Here is a 6,000-nt window from a genome sequence, read left to right as displayed (position 1 = left end):
GCACAGCTTCTCTGATCTGACCAGACCTCCTGAGGAGAGACCCTGGATGAACATCAATCACAGAATGCTGCAATCACCTCTGCTCTAAAGTGAACAGAAATAAAAGACATCCATTAAAATAGGAGTGTGCATTTTTTAGAAGCTCTTTGAAATATTTCTCCTTAACTCCATTAGGAAACCTTCCTAATGAACTGTACCAGACCAGAGGGAAATCAAGGCAGAGCCATGGTTGGTCAGGACTTGCTTGATCCCAATGAGCCCCATGGTGCATTTGGTGCTGAGTCCTTGAACCTCAGGGTCTGAGAGGAGATTGCACAAACCTTTCCAGGAGTCAAAGTCAGAAGAAAAACTCAAAGTGTCTCATAGCATTAATGGGACCCACTAATGTCCATCCCCATCACAGGCTCCTCATTAACTCCTTGGAGGAGAGGATTGGAGTCCAGGGTTGCCCAAAAACCTCTCACAGAGTCAGAGAGGAAAGGAATATCCTAAGTACCTTTAAAACCTTAAGTATCTCAAAGTAATAATGAGCCCCAGTGAGTGTCAATACAAAGCTCTCAAGGGACTCCTTAAAGCAGATAATTGTGGCCATGATTGCATAAACTACTTAAAGAATTGGTATCAAATGGGAAACTCCAAGTACCTAAAAAAAAATGAGTACCTTGAAACATTACTGAGCCCCACTGAGTATCATTACTGACAAAGGCTCTCAAGTGACTAATCAGGCAGATAATTGGAGACCATCACTGCTCAAATCTCTCACAGATTCAGTGTCAAAAAGTAGAACTTAAATTAACCCTGAGTGTCTTGAAGCATTAATGAGCTCCATTGAGTGTTGTTACTGACAAAAGCTCTCAAGGGACTATTAAAGTAGATAACTGGAGGCCATGATTGCACTAAGCTGTCAGAGACTCCAAGGCAAAAGCAAAGCCCAAAGTCCTTTGAAAAACCTGCAGTCCCCGGGAGCATGAAGGAGCCCCCCCAGCGCCATTCCTGACCAAGGCTCCCCAGGGACTGGTCCCAGCAGATCCCTGAGGCCACTGGGATGTGGGGGGAGGGGGGGATGCTGAGGGCAGCAAAAGGGGTGACAGTGCCCAGCCTTGCTGGGGCTGTGCCAGGAGGCCCCAGTGGCTCAGGACAAGGTGTCTCCTCAGAGCCCTTGGTGGCACAGACCCTGCTGTGCCCTAGGGCAACTAGACTTGGCTTCTCTTTGTGCCCACCTGTCATCTCTGCCTACAATTTCCTCCTCTGACTGGAACATGGGGACATTTTCGCACTTCTGTTCCTCAGTGGGACCCATTAAAACTTCAAGAAACTTTGGAGTTTTAATCTGACTTGGAATTCTTGAGAATTTTCCACACCTCCCTCTCAGGGACTGATGTTCAGGGCCTCAGCAGAACCCCCCAAGAGGGTCATTAAAAGTCCTTGTACTCTGTCTGTGCTGCTCAGCATGGGTGGGCTCCTGGCACAGAGGGCCATCCTAGCTATTAAGAAAGCTTCAAAAGCGCATTTCTCTAGATGACCAGCTCTTTTCCCAGCCCAGCAGGGCTGGGGGTCTGCGTGCAGCCACCCCGGGCACAGCACAGAGGCACAGAGTGTTTAAATCAGTCAGGGCTGGAAAGATGCTCAGAAGTGACTGGGGCAGAATCAGACCCAGCCCTTGACACAGGAAGCCTCTGGATGCATTGTCATGCAGCTGCAGCTTCTGCAGTGATCTCCTAAAGCCGGAATATCCCAATGCCTGCAGACTCTGTGAGTACATTCTCTGATCCTCTCTTGTGTAGAGCAGCCAGGGGTGCCCAGGGCTATCCTGCAGAGCAGGGACTCTGCTGCCTGCCAGGGACAGCTCTCAGCCAGCCCTGGGAGCTGCCCACAGCACTACAGGACAAGGTCTGGGTGGAAGAAGACAGCTGGTAATGCTTGAAACTGTTCTCCTTGTCTGGTGAGGATGCTACATTGTGCAGGACTGCTCCCAGCATGACATTTAAATCCAGAAGATATCCAGGTAGATTAGGCAGCATGTACAGCGAGGCAGGGACTGCATAAAAGGGAAAATCTTGCTTCTGTATATCTGCTGCTGTGGGTTGTCTGGATGGGAAATTGCATATATATATTAATCTCACAGATCAGGCTGGGAAAAAAAAATAATTAAAAAATTGAGATCTCATTAAACCAGCATAGGACAGTAATCAGCACAGAGTCCCTTACAGGAAGCATCAGTGCTTTTTTTCCCACCACCTTAAGGTTGCTGTGATGTTGCCATCAGAGCCTGCAGAGGCAGAGCTGGCCCTGGGCAGTGCCCTGTGCAGGGAGGGGTCTACAGAGCAGAACTGAGCCCCCCCAGGGCTGGGCTGGGGTCTGGCATTTCACTGGCACAGGGAAACAGCTGCTGGCAGGGAAAGCTCCAGGCAGCAGAGCCCTGGGCAGGAAGCGGGGGGAATGACCCATTAAGCTCGGCTGGGATATTTAAAATCATCTTCAAACTGAACTATTCCATTATTACCTTTTTTATAGATCCTCATGCCAAGACACAGCAAATGTCCAACAGCAGCTCCATCAGCCGCTTCCTCCTGCTGGCACTGGCAGACATGCGGCAGCTGCAGCTCCTGCACTTCTGCCTCTTCCTGGGCATCTCCCTGGCTGCCCTCCTGGCCAACGGCCTCATCATCAGCGCCGTAGCCTGCGGCCACCACCTGCACACCCCCATGTTCTTCTTCCTGCTCAACCTGGCCTTGACTGACCTTGGCTGCATCTGCACCATTGTGCCCAAAGCCATGCACAATTCCCTCTGGGACATCTGGACCATCACCTACTCAGGATGTGCTGCACAAATCTTTTTCTTTCTGTTCTTCATCTCAGCAGAGTACTATCTCCTGACCATCATGTGCTACGACCGCTACGTGTCCATCTGCAAACCCCTGCACTACGGGACCCTCCTGGGCAGCAGAGCTTGTGCCCACATGGCAGCAGCTGCCTGGGCCAGTGCCTTTCTCAATGCTCTGCTGCACACAGCCAATACATTTTCCCTGCCCCTGTGCCATGGCAATGCCCTGGGCCAGTTCTTCTGTGAAATCCCACACATCCTCAAGCTCTCCTGCTCACATTCAAACTTCAGGGAATTTGGGCTCCTTGCTGTTAGTGCCTGTTTAGCATTTGGTTGTTTTTGTTCATTGTTTTCTCCTATGTGCAGATCTTCAGGGCTGTGCTGAGGATCCCCTCTGAGCAGGGACGGCACAAAGCCTTTTCCACCTGCCTCCCTCACCTGGCTGTGGTCTCCCTGTTTATCAGCACTGGCACATTTCACTACCTGAAGCCCCCCTCCATCTCCTCCCCATCCCTGGATCTGGCACTGTCGTATCTGTACTCGGTGGTGCCTCCAGCCCTGAACCCCCTCATCTACAGCCTGAGGAACCAGAAGCTCAAGGATGGCTTGAGGAAAATCATCATGAATGCTTCTCAGAAAAAATAAACTCTCATTCTCCTGTATCACTATTATAATATTACTCATCAATGCCAACTCTATGTCCTGTGGTTTTATTGCTTTTTTTCTGTCACAGGTATGACATATTTTAGAATTTTTTCACAAGAGAATCTTCATCTTTACCATTTTTAATTCAGTATTTGCATTCCTAGTGTGAACCATAGACTATATAATCCTGGAGTTGTACTACATATGTGCTTACGCAAAATAAAGGACTTGGTATTGCTGTGTTTGTCTGTCATCTTTCCTCCTTGGCTTTTCTGCAGGGTTGGTGCCTCTGTACAGAGCTGGGGTGAAAAGGGAACCCCAGTGCTCCTCACTGCCAGGCACCCCCAGGGCTTCTGCTCCATAACCTCCCCTTCCTTCAGTTCCACACTCCCCTTCAGAGCCCCTGTGTTGGTTTAAGGCCTCAGGGCTCTTTTAACTCAGTCCCAGTCCTGCTGTGTGACTGCAGGCACTGCAGGCAGGGACAGGCCATGGGCACTGCTGGGACAGAGCTGGGCTCTGCAACAGCATTTCCATCATGCAAGGGCATCTCCCCAGTGCAGGGCCTTCAATCTCCTTCCCAGTTTGCTCTCAAGAATGTGCCCAACACAGTGCCCTGGAGAGAACAGCAGTGACAGCCAAAGTGTGGCAGTGTTCAGGGTGGGGCTGTCCCAGCAGTTTACCTGCAAAGCCAGCCCTGCTTCCAGCAGTGCCTCTCCACCCCAGGTAACAGAGTTTGTTCTTCCCTCTGTGGAGGGACATCAAGTTACCGGGTCAGGAGTCTGTGTTTGCAGTGCAGGGACATTCCACAGCCCTAAACATCCTGTGTGTGGGGGGGGGGGACATAAACTCCATGAGCACAAACAGCTTCAGCTGTTGCTGGAGTTTCCAGAGTCTAACATCCCCTGGGAACCCCTGGATGCAGGGCTGGGATGAGCTCCTGTGCCCAGAGCTCCCTGTGTCCATCCCTCTGGCCGTGGGGCACCTCAGGCAGGGGCAGGGCAGGGTGACACCCACAGGGCTGAGGTCCCTGCCAGGCTCTGGCAGTGGCAGCAGAGCCCAGGGAGCCCCTGCCTGTGCTGCAATGAACTGTCTGTGTGTGTGCCAGGGAAGGACTCGTGTCCCTGGACACCCCTGGGGCTGTGAGCAGGGCATGAGCTCAGGGGTGGGCACCTGACAGAGCCCTGACATTTCTGGGGGTGCCCATAAGAGCAGAGTTGGGCAAGGTGGCTGTGGTTAAACCCCTCTGGGCATCCAGTGACAACAGAGTGTCTCTGTCACTGTCCCTCCTTACACAGAAAACAGGAGAAAATAAGGTGAACAGTTGTGGGTCACTATAAAGAGAGATTAATGTCAGGGGGACTACAAAGCAAGGGCCAAATGCAGAAGCAAGGAAAACCATGGAGAGACAAGAATTCAGCACAAGAATTCAACACACATCATAGTTGCTTTAGAAGACAAGTGTATTAATACAGAAAATCCAGAGGCCCTCTTATCCCCCTCATGTCCCTGCTGATCAGGACATCCCATGGAATGGAAGATCCCTTGGGTCAGTCCAACCCAGCTGTCCCATCCCTGTGTCCCCAAGAACACTTGCCCCCCCCTCCCCAGGCCATTGGTTTAGGGGTTGCAGAGATGCCTCATGTGGGGCCAGCCCTGCTCAGGAGCAGCCAAAGCCTTGGGCTGGGGCCAAACCCACTCCAGCTCAGGAGCAGCCAAGCACAGCAGGACAGGGGCTACTCTGGGCAAAGGGAACTCCATCCCAGCCACACCCAGGCCAAGGGGGCTCAGGGAGCTCTTCCCACCTCTGTTATTCCACAATTCAATGAATCTATTCCTTGGAGAGCTCTTTGAAGACAGAATTGAGAGACAGGCAGAAGCAGAGCTATAAAATGCACCAGTACAAACACAGCAGCTCCTGTGAGCAATGAACCCTCCCAGGGCAGTGCTGTGGCAGGAGAAGCATCCAGGAGGAAGAGGATGAGCTCAGTGCATGTGTGTGTGTCCCAAGGCACAGAGGGTGAGGGTGGCAGAGGTCAGGGCAGGGCTGGCAGTGGCAGGGCAGATCCAGGGGCAGTGAGATGGGAGTGTGCAGCCTGCAGGGACACAGCAGCAGCTGTGGGACAGAACACAACAAGCTGTGCTGGACATGGCCAAGGGCCCTGGCAGGGCTGGCAGTGCCCAGGAGAAGCCAAGTCTTGGTGCCCTGGAGCACAGCAGGGTCTGTGCCACCAAGGGCTGTGAGGAGACACCTTGTCCTGAACCTAGAAGTTGTATCATTTGCAACAATTCCATTAGGTTCAGTGTCACAATGCTCTCCTTGGATCCATGAGGCCCCACAGTGTCACAATGGTTCCTTGGCTCCATTTATCCTACACTGTTACATGAATCCTTAGTTCCATGGTGCTGTGAACTGTCACAATGGTCTCCTTGGTTCCATGGTGACACAGTTGCCACAATTTCCTTAGTACCACAACTGTTCCTTGGTCCCACGAAGCCCCACAGTGTCACAATGGCCCCTTGTTGCCATGACA

The 6,000-nt window shown here is 51.9% G+C and overlaps 1 pseudogene across 1 annotated transcript in view; it reads left to right on the top strand.

The window, feature by feature from the left end:
* The first annotated feature begins 2,537 nt into the window (after positions 1–2,537).
* LOC306815274 (olfactory receptor 14I1-like) overlaps positions 2,538–6,000 on the top strand; it is a 269,530-nt pseudogene continuing 266,067 nt past the window's right edge. The window contains exon 1 of the transcript in view: positions 2,538–3,402. The product of the transcript in view is annotated as an olfactory receptor 14I1-like (transcript). The remainder of the gene's footprint in view (positions 3,403–6,000) is intronic.

The sequence above is a fragment of the Erithacus rubecula genome (assembly GCF_903797595.1).
Source record: "Erithacus rubecula genome assembly, contig: scaffold_112_arrow_ctg1, whole genome shotgun sequence".
Lineage (NCBI taxonomy): Eukaryota > Metazoa > Chordata > Aves > Passeriformes > Muscicapidae > Erithacus > Erithacus rubecula.
The sequence above is the reverse complement of the archived record's forward strand: the minus strand, read 5'-3'. Positions and strand labels throughout refer to the sequence as shown.